Source organism: Mustelus asterias, chromosome 7 (genome assembly GCF_964213995.1).
Source record: "Mustelus asterias chromosome 7, sMusAst1.hap1.1, whole genome shotgun sequence".
NCBI classification, from domain to species: domain Eukaryota; kingdom Metazoa; phylum Chordata; class Chondrichthyes; order Carcharhiniformes; family Triakidae; genus Mustelus; species Mustelus asterias.
In genome coordinates this window covers 125,798,832-125,815,150 of record NC_135807.1, presented here as the reverse complement: position 1 = coordinate 125,815,150, position 16,319 = coordinate 125,798,832, and the positions used below count along the sequence as shown (strand labels likewise).

General features: G+C 48.5%; 1 long non-coding RNA gene across 2 annotated transcripts in view; it reads left to right on the top strand.

Moving 5' to 3' along the window:
- LOC144495932 (uncharacterized) overlaps positions 1-16,319 on the top strand; it is a 189,813-nt gene that overhangs the window by 150,882 nt on the left and 22,612 nt on the right. For both annotated transcript variants that reach the window (XR_013498358.1, XR_013498359.1), the window contains exon 5: positions 15,453-15,604. This is a non-coding gene — a long non-coding RNA (uncharacterized LOC144495932). The remainder of the gene's footprint in view (positions 1-15,452; positions 15,605-16,319) is intronic.

Here is a 16,319-nt window from a genome sequence, read left to right as displayed (position 1 = left end):
AACTACACTTTCCCATCCTACCCCTCGATTCCCTTAGTCTCCAAAAATTTTATTCTTGAATATACCCAACAACCGGGGAAAATTCACCCCCCCAACCCCACCCCACCCCACCACCACCCCCTTCCTGTAGGGAAGAACTTGGTCAATATCTTAAGTAAGACTCTGATTTCCTAATTCCAGACTCTTTCCCAAGTGTGATTTGGGGCGGCACGGTGGTACAGTGGGTTAGCACTGCTGCCTCACAGCGCCAGGGACCTGGGTTCGATTCCTGGCTTGGGTCACTGTCTGTGTGGAGTTTGCACATTCTCCCCGTGTCTGCGTGGGTTTCCTCCGGGTGCTCCGGTTTCCTCCCACATTCTGAAAGATGCGCTGGTTTGAAGCATTGATCCAAACAGGCACCGGCCGGTCTTTGGCAATGAGGAGAATTTCACAGTAACTTCATTGCAGTGTTAATGTAAGGCTTACTTGTGACAAATAAATAAACTTAAAAAAAACTTTAAGTCTTTATTTCACCTTCATCTTAAAACAAATATGTACCGTTCCGTGGGCAAACTGTGCATAGTACCAAATCTCTATATAATTGTGGCAAGGTCTCCCTACTCTCCGCCCTAACTCCCTTGCAGTAAAGCTAATGTTCTGTTTACTTTCTTGATGCTCGCTGTACCCCCATATTAACTGTTGAATCCTGGATACCAAGTTCTCCTTCAGGTTGTGTCTGGTGAACCAAGCTATGTGGATGCGCCTCACGTTTGTTTGCAGTAAGTTGCATTTGCCCAGCATCTTAAGGGAAAACGTTACAAAGGGGGATAAAGGTGGAAGGAATAGAAGACAGGGATTGGTGAGAGAGATGAGCTTGGCTTAAAAACGGAGCTTTCACTGACAACAAGGAAGGTAGACCTTGCATTTACATAGCACCTCTCATGGTCTTGGGAAGCCACAAAGACGTTTAGAGTCAAGGAGGTGCTTTTGAGGTGTAGCCAGTGTCATAATGTGGGAAACCCAGCAGCCAATTTGTGCGCAGCAAGATCCCACACACACATCCAAAGCTTGATAATCTGTTTTGGGTGTTGATTGAGAGGAAGGTACTGCTCCGGACACTGGCACTGGATTGCCCCGGGCACCCGGCCCTGGATGGCCCCTTTCCTTGCTCTTCCTAAGGTCCGACGGAGGTTAAGCATCTCACCTGAAAGGCGGGGACTCGGGCAGTGCAGCACTCCCTTCCGAGGGGTAGCAGATTGATAAGGAATGGGGAGTAGCCCAGGATAGATCCTTGAAGAACTCCAGAGGTGACGGTCCAGAGAGGGAGGAGATATTCTATCAGCACTCAGACATGTAGGCCAGGATTGTCCTGCTCGGACTAAGGGTCATCCAGACTCAAAACGCTGGCTCTATTCTCTCTCCACAGATGCTGTCAGTCCTCCTGAGATTTTCCAGCATTTTCTGTTTCTGATTCAGATTCCAGCATCCGCAGTAAATTTGCTTTTAGCCCGGGTTTACTGTGTTAGCCTGGCGACATGGCACACCAATCTGCTGTGCCACAGGGTATGTGGGTCACGCCCAGTGATTCTTCCCATCAGTGAGTCAGTCCGCCTCACCCAGCTCACTCGGACTGCAGAGCTTGCCAGGTGAAGCATTGGCACCCAGGGAGGAGGTTAGAAAAGAAACCAAGATGGGAATGGACCACGAGTGCTGGCTCTGGGTCACAGAACAGTCAGCTGTTTAACGTGATGTAGTTGGAGGCAAAGCAACTCCCGATACTCGATGGTAGGCAAGGTAAAAGCATGTAACCTTAAATGAACTGCAGTGGAAGTTCCTGCAGGGAAACACAATCATTGTCAAACTCCTCAGAGTGCTGGATCTTCCCCCTGTGAAATATTCTCTCTTTCAGAATTTCCATCAAAGTATAGGGTTTCCAGACCAGCTGACCCTGGCTACCTGCCGACAAGTAATCAGTTACAGCAGTCAGCACGTGGTGTTTATTTATGTTATGCGTCGCTTGCCTGTGGGTTTCTCGGCTTTTGATTCCTTTTCTTTCCTTTCCCGATCATTAGAACGTCGTGACTGAAAGCTTGGTGGACAGGTTGTCGCCATTTTGATCAGTTGGGTGGCACAGTGGTTAGTACTGCTGCCTCACAGCGCCGGGGACCCAGGTTCAATTCCTCAGGTGACTGTCTATGTGGAGTTTGCACATTCTCCCCGTGTCTCCGTGGGTTTCCTCCGGGTGCTCTGGTGTCCTCCCACAGTCCAAAGATGTGCGGGTTATGTGGATTGGCCATGCTAAACTGCCCCTTGATGTCCCATGATCTGTCGGTTAGATGGATTAGCCATGGTAAATGTGTGGGGTTACGGGGATAGGGTGACTACAATACTCTGCCAGAGAGTCGGTGCAGACTCGATGGGCTGAATGGCCTCCTTCTGAACTGTGGGGATGTTATGATTTCCTTTTTTTTTTAAAGATGCTATAGACTGGATTTTTGCAGCTCACCATGGGCAGGGAAGTGGGTGGGCGGACACATGGCGCGTGTGCCATCAAGGGTGTGCCTGCCCACTTGCACCCCCATCATGAGCGACGGATGGGGGAGACTTGTAAAGCCTGCCATCTTGTGACCTGTTTGAGGCCCTTGAAGGGAGAAACCAGTGCCCACTGAAAGGGGTACCATCTCACCGCACAACTTTGGGCACAGGCCTCTCCCGCTGCCCGTTAATGTGCAGGCTGGAGAGGGTACAGAAGAGGTTTACCAGGATGTTGCCTGGTCTGGAGGGTATTAGCTATGAGGAGAGGTTGGATAAACTCGGTTCGTTCTCACTGGAACGACGGAGGTTGAGGGGCGACCTGATAGAGGTTTACAAGATTATGAGTGGCATGGACAGAGTGGATCGTCTTTGCTCTTTCCTGGGATAGAAAAGTCGAGCACTAGGGGACATAGGTTTAAAGTGCGTGGCAAAAACTTTAAAGGAGATGTGTATGGCAAATTTTTTTACAGAGAGGGTGGTGAATGTCTGGAACGCGCTGCCCGGGGAGGTGGTGGGAGCAGGTACGATAGCGGTATTTAAGGGGCAAGTAGATGAATACATGAATAGGGTGGGGATGGGAGGATACGGACTCCGTAAGTGCATACCAGCCTGACAGGTTGTGACTAGTGAAAGGGGGTTGCCTTCTTTCTGGGTCCCACATGTCAACTGGAAACCTCCCCCCGCAACCACCACATCTTTTCCTCCCCTTGTCCACTTTTCCCTATCCAACGTTCTGCACCTTCCTGGCACCAGCTCGCCAAGGTCTGCCAGTCCAGCTTCCAGCGGCATCCCTGGAGTCATTCCTCTTTGAATCTTTCCAACGTGTCCTGCCGTACTCTTGGGTTCGAATCCATCTCATGTGACCAAACAACATTTCCCATCGGACAATCGAACCAGCCGGCGGTGCTGGTTGGTCGGGATGCAGTCCGCTCAAAGATCGGCCATGTGCTGTACTGCTTTGGTGAGGCAGATGACGAACAATTGCGACCAACAACGCACAGGCCAGGAATTCCCTTGGATCCACACCCCAGTCTGCCACAGGAACTTGGGTGCAAGTTGTGGGGCTGAGTTTCCACGGCAATCCAGCAGAGTTTAAGAGCTCCAAGGAAATTCTTAGCTATCCGCGGTCAAACCCCAAACGCCTGGATGCACTGACCTCCCTCCCCAACTGAAGGGGAAGATTTGCGCCATCAGAAAGAATGTCCCCAATGGTGGGGGGGGAGACCAGAACTAGGGAGGTCATAGTTTGAGGATAAGGGGTCAACCTTTTAGAACCAAAGTGAGGAGCAATTTATTCACCTAGAGGGTGGTGAATGCGTGGAATTCACTTCCACGGAATGTATTAGAGCCAAAACATTTGTGTGATTTCCAGGAGAAAGTAAATATAGCTCCCGGGGCTAAAGGGATCAAGGGATATGGGAGGAAGGAGGGATCAGGGTATTGAATTTGATGATCAGCCATGATCAAAATGAATGGCGGAGCAGGCTCGAAGGGCCGAATGGCCTACTCCTGCTTCTATGTTTCTATGAACGTGTGGGAGATGTGCAGTTTTCCCTTGCTCAGGCAGCTATTGTTTTTTCTATTGTTCCATCCATCTTTACAACACTAGAGGGGGTGGGTACTTCCCCCAGTTGAGCCTACCAGATAGGAACAGCTGTCCTCGCACAGCTGGCTCCCCCCCACCACCTCACCCCGAGCTGGAGGTGTATCTCTGAATCGTGATCGGAGTTGATCAGTGCGATCTTTAAGACTTGCAACATCAAGTCAGCTCAGGTTTCAGAACAAATAGTAATTTCCAGTTGTGGCACAGCTGGCCTTCAGTCGTCGCTCTGCCTCTTTGACATGACTGGAGGGAGTTGAGTTATTGAGCATGTGACTCTGATTCTTTGCGCTGGTTGATCCAGGTAGTTTCAGGACAGTCCCCCATCCGACCGGGATTAACCTGCCGTCTTTACAATGATGTTTTTGTTCACCTTTTTTGTGATTTGATGAAATACGTTTCATGCGCTCCGTAACATCTTAATAATCGTGAATTTTACAGAACTGTCAGAGGAGTGGCAAAGGTTGATACTGAGCAGGGAGCTACTCTGAGTTACATTAAGATATCTAACTCAATAGCATGCCAGCTGATTGAAGATTCCCAGCTTGGGTCACTGTCTGTGCGGAGTCTGCACGTTCTCCCCGTGTCTGCGTGGGTTTCCTCCGGGTGCTCCAGTTTCCTCCCACAGTCCAAAAGATGTGCTGGTTGGGTGCATTGACCATGTTAAATTCTCCCTCGGTGTACCCGAACAGGCGCCGGAGTGTGGCGACTAGGGGATTTTCACAGTAACTTCATTGCAGTGTTAACGTAAGCCTACTTGTGACAAATTAATAAAATGAAGTGTCAAGTCACGTTTTGGTTAAGGCAAATCTCGTAAGGGAGGCTTTATTGAAGATCTACTGTAATAAGCCCTGATACAAGATCACCTGAGACAGCAATCGTAACTGCAAAAGCGCACCCAAGGTAACATTGGTAGCAATATAATATCAACTCCACTGAATGTAGTGGATATTTACCCAGAATGCTGCCCAATGACTAAAGTGTTGTGGATAAGTTCAAAATGACAAATGTCTTTGCCCCTCAGAACAGCACTTTGCATACAGGATGTGTGTAGTACAGTGCTTTATGGAAACTGTTGACAGCAGCTTAGATACAATACGCTACAACAAAACAACTTTATAGTAAGTACTGATTAGAGCGAAACTCTTTATAAGAGCAAAAAATTCCAGTAACTCAACCCACCCCTTAGTGAAAAAGACAGCCTGACTTTCTAATGGAGATCATTCGCCTCCTGCTAGTCCTGAAATAACAGTGAGAATACATCAGTGGAAACATGCGCCTGTAGGTGTGAAACAGCCAGTCCCTATCTGTACACAAACTTGTTTTTTGAAAAGTGTTCACTCTGGTTCAGCCGCTGGAATCGGGCAGTGTGGGGCAGCAATCCTGTCGACAATGAACAAAATCAGGGCTTGGTTTGGTTCCAAATCAGTGGAAACCTTTGACTGTAACTCCAGATAGAGGCAACTTAACATGAGCTGAATCGACTTTGACATGGATTAACTGCTCCTCTCCCCTGCGGTCTCAGTCTCTCTGTTTCTCTCTCTCTGTGTCTCTCTCTGTCTCTCCCTCCCTTGGGGTCCTCTCTCTCTCTCTCTGTCCTTCTCTCTCTCTCTCTCTCTCTCTCTGTCCTTCTCTCTCTCTCTCTGTCCTTCTCTCTCTCTCTCTGTCCTTCTCTCTCTCTCTCTGTCCTTCTCTCTCTCTCTCTGTCCTTCTCTCTCTCTCTCTGTCCTTCTCTCTCTCTCTCTGTCCTTCTCTCTCTCTCTCTCTGTCCTTCTCTCTCTCTCTCTGTCCTTCTCTCTTTCTGTCTTTCTCTTTCTTCCCTATCCTCTCTCTGTCTCTCTCTCTCACTCTATTTCCCTCGGGGGTCTCTCTTTTTCACTCTTTCTCTGTCTTTCTCTCTCTCTCCCTCTCAGTCTCTCTCTCTCTCTCTCCCTCTTGGTCTCCCTGCCCTTTCTGTCTTTCTCACTCTCTCTCGGAGTCTCTTGGACCTTCTCTCTCCACTCAGTCGCTCTCTTTCTGCCTGCCTTTCTCTCTATTGGTCTTTCTTTCACTCTCTCTTGGTCTCACTCTCTCCCTTTCGGTTTCAATCTCTCTCTCTTCCCTACCCACTCCATCGTCCTCACTCTTTCGGGGTTTCTCTCCCTTTCTCTCTTGGAATTTCTCTCTCTCGGTCTTTCTAGCTCTCACTCTCATCGGGTCTCTCTCTCTCTCTTTCTCTCTCTGTCTGTCTCTCTTCTCTACCCCATGACTCACTCTCTCTCCCTCTCTTTTTGTGTGTCTCTCTGTCTATCTCCCTCACTCTCTCAGGATCTCTCTCTGTGCTCTCTCTCCCCCCTCCCCCCTCTCTCTCCCCTCTCTCACGCTCTCACTCAAGTACACATTGGCTGGAGTCTCCAAGGGCAGCTGTGCTTTGGGAAGGAAAGCCATTGATGGATTGCAGCATTTGGACAGGTCAGAGAGGAACCTGTGGCTTGGACACTGGGAGGGGGAATAGCACGGTCCATAGTGTTGGTCACTGTGCGGGGTGATAGTGGAGGGCACGGAGACAGAGTACATCACCATTACAGAGCACAGCTAGTTGTGAATTTGTCGAGGTGGCCTTGCTGCTGGAAGAAGCCAGGAAATCAGATCTTGCATACGGTCGCGAATAAGAACAAGGTGTCAAGATCTGAGGTGATGACATCAACATGAGAGGGAGGTTTGAGAGTTGTGGTTTGAGTTGTTTGAACCGGTGAGAGCTGTTTTAGATCCTTTGAAGATGATGCTGCCAGTTTTAAAAGGAATAAGACAAACCTGAGGAAAGGAAAGTTTATTGCCACACTCGGTACTCTGCTGAAGGAACTTGTGGCCGGCTAGGCAGGTGTTGGTGAGGGGAGGGGAGGGGGGGGGGGGGGGGGGGCGCGGAATAGGACACATTTCTGTCAGTGTGCAGGTATAAATGGGACAATTGAAGCCCTTCTGCATATCCTCACACCTGCTCGGGGAGGTGGTGTAGTGATATTGTCACTGGACTAGTAATCCAGATACCCAGGGTAATGCTCTGGGGACCTGGGTTCGAATCCCACCACAGCAGATGGTGAAATTTGAATTCAGTAAAAATCTGGAATTAAAAGTCGAATAGCGACCACAAAGCCATTGTCGGTTGTTGGAAAGAAACCACCTGGTTCACTAATGTCTTTCAGGGCAGGAAATCTGCCGTCCTTATCAGGTCTGGCCTACATGTGACTCCAACCACAGCAATGTGGTTGATTCATAAAATTGCCTTCTGAAACAGCCTAGCTAGCCACTCGGTTCAAGGGCAATTAGGGATGGGCAATAAGTGATGCCCACATCCCACAAATGTTTAAAAAACCTCCCCGCCTCATGCTAAGCCTCTATATAAGAATTCCAAATCTTAGAGCTTGGAAAGACACTTTGAAGGGAAAACTGGAAGAAACTGAAAACAGTGGAGTGGAAATGATTACAGTAAAGGATACTATTGCATTGCAGTTAATGAATTCCTCCTCCTTGTTGTAATGTGTTTTTTGTAGATGCCTCAGTGATGAGATCATAGAAACCCTACAGTACAGAAAGAGGCCATTCGGCCCATCAAGTCTGCACCGACCACAATCCCACCCAGGCCCTACCCCCATATCCCTACATATTTTACCCACTAATCCCTCTAACCTACACATCTCAGGACACTTAAGGGGCAATTTTAGCATGGCCAATCAACCTAACCCGCATATCTTTGGAGTGTGGGAGGAAACCGGAGCACCCGGAGGAAACCCACGCAGACACGAGGAGAATGTGCAAACTCCACACAGACAGTGACCCAAGCCGGGAATCGAACCCAGGTCCCTGGAGCTGTGAAGCAGCAGTGCTAACCACTGTGCTACCGTGCCGCCTTAGCTCAAGACTTATTTAGATATGAACCTTTTATTGGGAGTCCCTTAACTCTCTACAGACCCAGGTTGCTGTCATGCGTGGTGCTACTTCCAGAGTGTTCTCTCAAGACTGCACTATTACCGTGTGACTCTATGCACCATACTGTGAGTGGTGTTATTCTGCAGTCCCATGTTAACACTTGCTCTACCGAGCACTTTTAGGTTACAACGCTCACTCATTCCAACACTCCTGACGATGAAATAACCAAAAGTTCAGAGATAAACACTTGAGTGAGTCTCGTGTTGCTGACCACTCCAGTTGATTCCAGACTGGAGGAAGAACAGGTGAGTGCAGAAATAGAGCGACTCCACAACAATGTCCCACAGATAGGACAAGGTACTTTGCCAAATGTTGTGACATTTGTTGCCGAATTTTTTCTGCCCCTTCCACTCAGTAACGAGGTATTGTTGATCTAATTAGTAAGCTTAAATTTATTTATTAGTGCCACAAGAAGGCTTACATTAATATTGTAATGAAATTACTGTGAAAATCCCCTAGTCGCCTCACTACAGCGCCTGTAGGGGCAGCATGGTGGTGTCGTGGTTAGCACTGCTGCCTCACAGTGACATGGACCCAGGTTTGATTCCCGGCTTGGGTCACTGTCTATGCGGAGTCTGCCCATTCTCCCCGTGTCTGGGTGAGTTTCCTCCGGGTGCTCTGGTTTCCTCCCACAGTCCGAAAGACATGCTGGTAAGGTGCATTGGCCATGCTAAATTCTCCCTCGGTGTACCCGAACAGGTGCCGGAGTGTGGCAACGAGGGGATTTTCACAATAACTTCATTGCAGTGTTAATGTAAGCCAACTTGTGACACAAATCTTTTTTTAAAAACCTGTTCGGGTACACTGAGGGAGAATTTAGCATGGCCAATGCACCTAACCTGCACATCTTTGGATTGTGGGAGGAAACCGGAGCACCCGGAGGAAACCCACGCAGACACGGGGAGAACGTATAAACTCCACACAGACGGTGACCCAAGCCGGGAATCGAACCTGGGTCCCTGGCACTATCAGGCAGCAGTGCTAACCACTATGCCATCATGCTGCCCATTTAATCCACACCACTACAAATGAATCATTGCTTGGCCTAGATGAGCAGGCCGAATCTCTCTGGCTGCTGCCAGGTAGAATGCATGGATTTACCTCTGTCTTGATAAGAATGTTCATGTTGGCGATGGGTCTTTGACTATCTTTAATAATAGCACAATACAGATAGCAAGAAGTGCCACTGCTTTGTAGCCAGTTCCAAGCTGAGTAGGCAACAAGCTATCTTACCTCCCATACAGCACTTCTCACTCGGCAACGTAGTTCCTTCAAGTCCAGCAGGATTGCAAGTTTGCCGCATTGGGAACTAGCGCTAACCCAAGTGGCGATGTGTCTCTGTTACTTTCACACATCGATTCACAGTGACTGAAGCGGCTGCGGCAGTCTGTAATGGGCCACAGCAGATTCATCTTTCGCACTTGGCTGGCGCGCTGAAGAAAGTAAAGATCTTGAAGGGTAGATAGATAGATGCGATGTCCTCACAGCAGCGCAAACACTTGTGGGTTCAACCCTGCTGTTGCAAGCTTAGCAGCTTTATGCTCCACATTGTGGAGTCTGCCCGCTGTCAATAAGCTGCAGGGACAGCGATGCGTGGGCAGCCTCCATTGACACAGCTGTCCTGGGCGAACAAGTGAAAACTGCTTCATTGTCTACAAGTGCGAGGTCGTAGCTTCACTCTGTGTCCCCTGGGCAACCACAGGCGGGCCGTGGGTGGCACACTACGGCTGCACTCTATTGTATTGTACTGTAGCAGAAAGAGGGTCAAAGCTTGAAGGGAAATGGCATTGGCAAAGTGCCTGATTGCTGTGCAGCGTATTTAAGTTTATTTATTGATGTCCCTGTAGGCTTACATTAACAATGAAGTTACTGTGAAAATCCCCGAGTCACCATACTACGGCGCCTGTTCAGGTACGCTGAGGGAGAATTTAGCACAGCCAATCCACCTAACCAACATGTCTTTCGGACTGTGGGAGGAAACCAGGGCATCCGGAGGAAACCCACGCAGACTGGGGAGAATGTGCGGACTCCACACAGACAGTGACCCAAGCCGGGAATTGAACACTCTCTGGTGTTGTGAGGCAGCAGTGCTAACCACTGTGCCACCGTGGTTCCAGAAGAGGATTAGGCTTCTTGAAAGAGTGGTGGAAACAGCTTCTACAGTAATCCTGCAAAAGAGAATTAAATTTGCTGCACGTGGGCCGTTCGGCCCATTTGGTCTTCAACCGGCCCTATCACCATATCCCTTTGTTCCTTTCTGTGTCCTCCTCTGATCCAGCTTTCCCACTTAAGTGGAAGCTCCATTATTCACCTCAGCTGCCCGTGTGCTAACATGCTCCAAATTCTGATCATCATGTGGATTACCAATCGGGTTGCATGCTTCCAAGGTGACCAAGGTGGACGTGCCAGTGCAGCACCAAGGGAGCACTGCACTGTCAGGGGAGATGTTAAAACTGAGGCCCCACCTGTCTTGGCTGATTGGATGTAGAAGACCCTGGGGTATTATTTAGAAGTGTCAGTCGACATCACAAGAATCAGACCCATCTGATCATTAACTCATTGCTGCTCATGGGAGCTTGCTGTGCGGGTACCAATGGGCTGCTGTGTTTCCTATGTTACAGCAATGACTACATGTAAAAAGTACTTCATTGGCCGTAAAGCGCTAAGAGGCATCCAGTGATAGTGAAAAACACCACATAAACATAAGTCTTCCATCTTTCAAAAAGGGAACAGCCTAAAGGGCGGCTCGGTGGCACAGTGGCTGGCACTGCTGCCTCACAGCACCAGGGACCCGGGTTTGTCTCCAGCCTCAGGTCACTGTCTGTGCAAAGTCTGCACATTCTCCCCGTGTCTGCGCGGGTTTCCTCCGGGTGTTCCGGTTTCCTCCCACAGTCTGAAAGACGTGCAGGTTAAGTGCAGTGGCCATGCTAAACTCTTCCTCAGTGTACCCGAACAGGTGTCGGAGTGTGGCGACTCGGGGACTTTCACAGTAACTTCATTGCTGTGTTAATGTGAGCCTACTCGTGACACCAATAAATAACTTTAAACTTAATGGGGGGGGGGGGGATGAGGAGAGGAGGAGGAGAGTGAAGGGTATTGGATAGTTTTTTTTCCAAAGGGCCAGCACAGGCATGGTGGGATGATTGGCCTCCCACTTGAAGATTCGGCAGTGGGCTTAAGCTGGCACTCTGTTAAAGTTTAATTAATGCCACAAATAGGCTTACCTTAACACTGCAACAAAGTTATTGTGAAAATTCTCTAGTCGCCACACTCCGGCACCTGTTTGGGTACACTGAGGGAGAATTTAGCACGGCCAATGCACCTAACCAGCACGTCTTTCGGACTGTGGGAGGAAACCGGAGCACCCGGAGGAAACCCATGCAGACACGGGGACAACGTGCGGACTCCGCACAGACAGTGACCCGAGCCGGGAATTGAACCTGGATCCCTGGCACTGTGCGGCAACAGTGCTAACCACTGTGCTACCGTGTTGCCACTTAATGCAGCAGTGTTATAGCTGGGACTGACTAACTCGCCTCACATTTGAAGAATGCCCACTTAAGGAAAGTACCAGAAAGTTGCCAACATCCGGGAGAGTTATAGTTCCATCAGACTGTATATTGTGATGCGTGAGGTATGTAAAGCAGGCCTCATTTTTCCAGCCCCAGAAATCATGTTAATGGGTATACCTGGTATGTAAATCAAGCCCTGTCCCCCACCGTTTCTCAGTCATGACAGTGCCACACTCAGATTAGTTCAGTCTCGATATTTCATCCCACAAGTGGATAATTTACTTACTGATGCCTTATAACTGGGCTCAAGCTGACAACATGGGTTGCATTGGAAAGATGCATGGGTGTTCAAGACTCTTCCTCTAAAACATGCTTTGCATCGGGTGCTGACCGGTGACACAGTGGTTAGCACTACAGCCTTGCAGCGCCAGGGACCTGGGTTCAATTCCCGGCTTGGGTCACTGTCTGTGCGGAGTCTGCACGTTCTCCCCGTGTCTGCGTGGTTTTCCTCCGGGTGCTCCGGTTTCCTCCCACAGTCTGAAAGATGTGCTGGTTAGGGTGCTTTGGCCGTGCTAAATTCTCCCTCTGTATACCCGAACAGGTGCCGGAGTGTGGCGACTAGGGGATTTTCACAGTAACTTCATTGCAGTGTTAATGTAAGCCTACTTGTGACATACATAAATAAACTTTTAAAATCTTTCAAATGTAGACTACCCGCACCGTTGCCGGTGGTTCACCTTTATACTCGGTATTCCGGTGCAGTTTTGGAGGAATTTTTTCTGGGGCTTCGAATGTGCCAAAATCCATGGTACGTAATGCTCTCTGGCGAGTTGGGCATCGATCAAATAGGAGTGGGGAATAGGCTGCTCGGGTTACCAGGGTGTGTTTTTAGCCCATGGCTCTTGATTTAAAAGATTCTGTTACGCAGAATTAAAGCCACGTCCCTCTGGCAAATAGTTTGAATTCCAGTGAGTCACGGCACAAGGCATTTGAATTTGTTCCATGAGAAATGATTGCGGTTAATATTCATAAAACTGTGGCAGCTTTTGGGTGTCTGGTTTGGGAAATTAGCAAGCAGCTAGGAGAAGATTTATGCAAATCCGAGCTATTAGTTTAGCGCGTTGTCCCACGGATTGGATGTGTCGGATCCACTTGCAATACAAACGTGTAAACTTGGTAAGAAGTGAGTCATGCTCACCAATAAGTCAAAATAAAACCAGACTGTTCGGGAGTTTGGACCTTTCTGCTTTGGCTTGTGGGGGCACACACAATTCGTAGCACTCCCGTTTTGTGGTGGGTACAGTTGTGCGATTAGATTTACTTGAAGTTGATTGAATTCCATTCACCCATTCTACTGATGGATGATCAAACAGGCAGTGTTGTGTAGCTCAGCCTTCCAGCTCTTGTGCGTACCGCGTGTCCTCACTTAGTGTGGTTGTGTTCCTGAAAATCACGACTTTAAGTGAAACAACTTTATGTGAATCATGGGTTCCCATTGGAATCAATGTTAAACCTGGAGTTTGGTTCCTTCAGGCATTTCTTGCCCTGTAAAACCAGTGTACCAGTTGAAAGGCTGTACCTGTACCCTGTGTATAGCACTGTGCATTCCTAGCTGGACTAATGTGCGAAATCAAATAAACATGGAATGTAATGGAAATACTATATAAATTCACATGAGGTAACACTAAATCACTCAAACAAGCCGAGCACTCCTCAATTTTAACTGTTTCTCTGAAACTCTTTCCTTTCCCACTCTCTCTTTCTCTGACTTATTCCCTACTGTCTCTCCCACCCACCCCTTTCCCTCTGTCTCCCCCCTCCCTTTCCCTTTGTCTCCCCCCTCCCTCACCCGGCGAGGCCGTAAAGGCAAGCGAGGCCGGAGGATTGAGCGCCGGGCTGGCGAAACACATTGAAATGAATATTAGAATAAATTTAAATAAGTCAATCGGCCCCTCGCCCATTCCCGGCGAGAGGTTGACCGCGCCAGAAATCCGTGTGTCGTGAAATCGCGACACGTGTGAAAACCGGCGCCATTCGCGCTAGCTGCTTTACGCCCGATGTTATGACATTTTCCCGCCGCAAAACGGGCGTAAAGAGATCGTAAAATTCCATCCAATGAGTCACGTTTGGCAGGGCTGACCGAATGATGCGTTTAGCTGAGAAGGAAAGCTATCCCAGGTGGCTTTACCATCTCTGAGTCAGGGCGGCCAGTGGTCCGAACCGAACATCCTTTGGTTTGAGCGCACGATCTCAGCAGACACTTGGGTGGAGTACCGAGGGAGTGCCACATTGTCAGAAATGCCACCGTTTCAGATGAGGCATTAAACTGAGATCCCGTTTGCCTGCCCAGGATGAACCCCAACGTGGGGTGAGAGGCTGAGTAAATTGGGCCTACCATGCCCTCATTTAGCAGGATGAGGGGCAATGTCTTTCAACCATACAAAATTCTGAAGGGGCTTGACAGGGTAGGCACTGAGAGGTGGTTGTCCCTGGTTAGGGAGTTTAGAACATGGGGGCACAATCTGTCTCGGGCTAAGGAGTCAATAGGACTGAAGTGAGAAATTCCTTCACTTAAAAGAGGTATAAGTCTGGAATTTGCTAACCCAAAGCATTGTGGTTGATCCGTCTTTGAATATATTTAAGATTTTTGGTGTCTCATGGATGCACAGGATTTGGGAATGGTCAGGGAAGTAAAGTCAAAAACCAGTCATGATATTTTTTGATTTGATTTGCTTTATTATTGTCACATGTATTAACATACAATGAAAAGTATTGTTTCTTGCGCGCTCTGAGAGTGCAGAATGCAGTGTTACAGTCATAGCTAGGGTGTAGAGAAAGATCAACTTAATGCAAGGCAAGTCCATTCAAAAGTCTGACAGCAGCAGGGCAAAGAAGCTGTTCTTGAGTCGGTTGGTACATGACCTCAGATTTTTGTATCTTTTTCCCGACGGAAGAAGGTGGAAGAGAGCATGTCTGGGGTGCGTGGGGTCCTTAATTATGCTGGCTACTTTGCCGAGGCAGTGGGAAGTGTAGACGGAGTCAATGGATGGGAGGCTGGTTTGTGAGATGGATTGAGCTACGTTCATGACCTTTTGTAGTTTCTTGCGGTCTTGGGCAGAGCAGGAGCCCATACCAAGCCGTGATACAACCAGAAAGAATGCTTTCTATGGTGCATCTGTAAACGTTGGTGAGAGTCGTAGCTGACATGCCAAATGGATAATATACCTACTCCTGCTCTCATTTACGTCCTTATCTGTTTAAAAAGAGCAGGGAGTTCTCCCAGTATCCTGTGTACTAATTGGCTTCCGGGTTTGTTTATAGTTTGGGTGGCACAGTGATTAGCACTGCTGCCTCACAGCGCCAAGGACCTGGGTTCGATTCCGGCCTCGGGTAACTGTCCGTGTGGAGTCTGCATGTTCTCCCTGTATCTGCGTAGATTTCCTCCAGGTGCTCCGGTTTCCTCCCACAGTCCAAAGATGAGCAGATTAGATGGATTGGCCATGCGAAATTGTCCCTTGGTGCCCCAAGATGTGTAGGTAGGGGGATTAGCGGCATAAATGCGTGGGGTTACGTGGATAGGGCCAGGGTGGGATGCTCAGTCGCAGAGTCGGTACTGGCTCAATAGGCTGAATGTCCAGGATTCTATCATTCCTCTATTCTATGATGTAACAATGAGTCTTCTGAGTGACTGCAATTCTGGTGTGTCCCAAACTTGTGTGAATGATGCTGAATAAAATAAAAATTCTCTCCTCTTCCCGCCCCCCCCGAAGGAACGTTAATGTGTATGGGATAAATCCTGCAGAGCGAGGGCATGGCCTTTCAACCTCAATTCTCACTGACGTACCCCATTTATGTTGCAGAGCTGACACTGAAGAGGAAGGGTCAGAGCTCCAGTTCCAGAAGTGGTTTTGCCGTCCAAATAAGCACCAACCCTGTCACGGTTACCAGAGGCAGGAGCACAGTGCTGCAGGGGCTTGATGTTGGGGCCCGCCATTTTCTTTTCTGGTCGCAGGTAAGCTGACGTCACCCTGAGCTCGATGCTCTGTCTAAATCGATAATGCGCAAGCCTTGTCGTGTTAATGTTGCCAGACAGTGCGAGCAGGGTGCAGAAGCCCGTATCATATTAACGCCGGATAAGTAGGTTATCCTATTTAAGCAATTACACAGAATCAATCCGAACGACTGTGCTCCTGTGTGCAGAGTTATTAAGCTGTCACTTTGACTTAAGCGTACAGCAGTGTATTCACCAAGAGAGGTCGTGTCCAATTTAAATGTAGAAAACATGAAACGTAATTCAAAACTCAGGAGTTATTTGTCTTAGGAAATACCTCTGAGGAAAAAAAAAGGCTCTTACCATTTGAGAATGTTTTGAAGCAATGTAATGAAATAAGGAGTTAAAGGGGACTCCAAAATGAGTAGATATTTCTCAGCATTCTACACAGTTGAAGAGGTGGGGGAAGGTCCATTGTGAGCCTTATTGATTTGGGGGACATTTCTGTTTCGGATTCTGATGCCTCTTTTTAAATTTGGTTGTTAACTATTCATTTCTGACACAGTAGGTCCAGATGTGCGGGTTAGGTGGATTGGCCATGCTAAATTGTCCCTTAGTGTCAGGCGGGCTAGCTCGGGTAAATACATGGGGTTAGGGCCTGGGTGGGGTTGTGGTTGGTGCAGACTCGATGGGCCAAATGGACTCCCTTTCTGCACTGTAGGATTCTATGATTTTA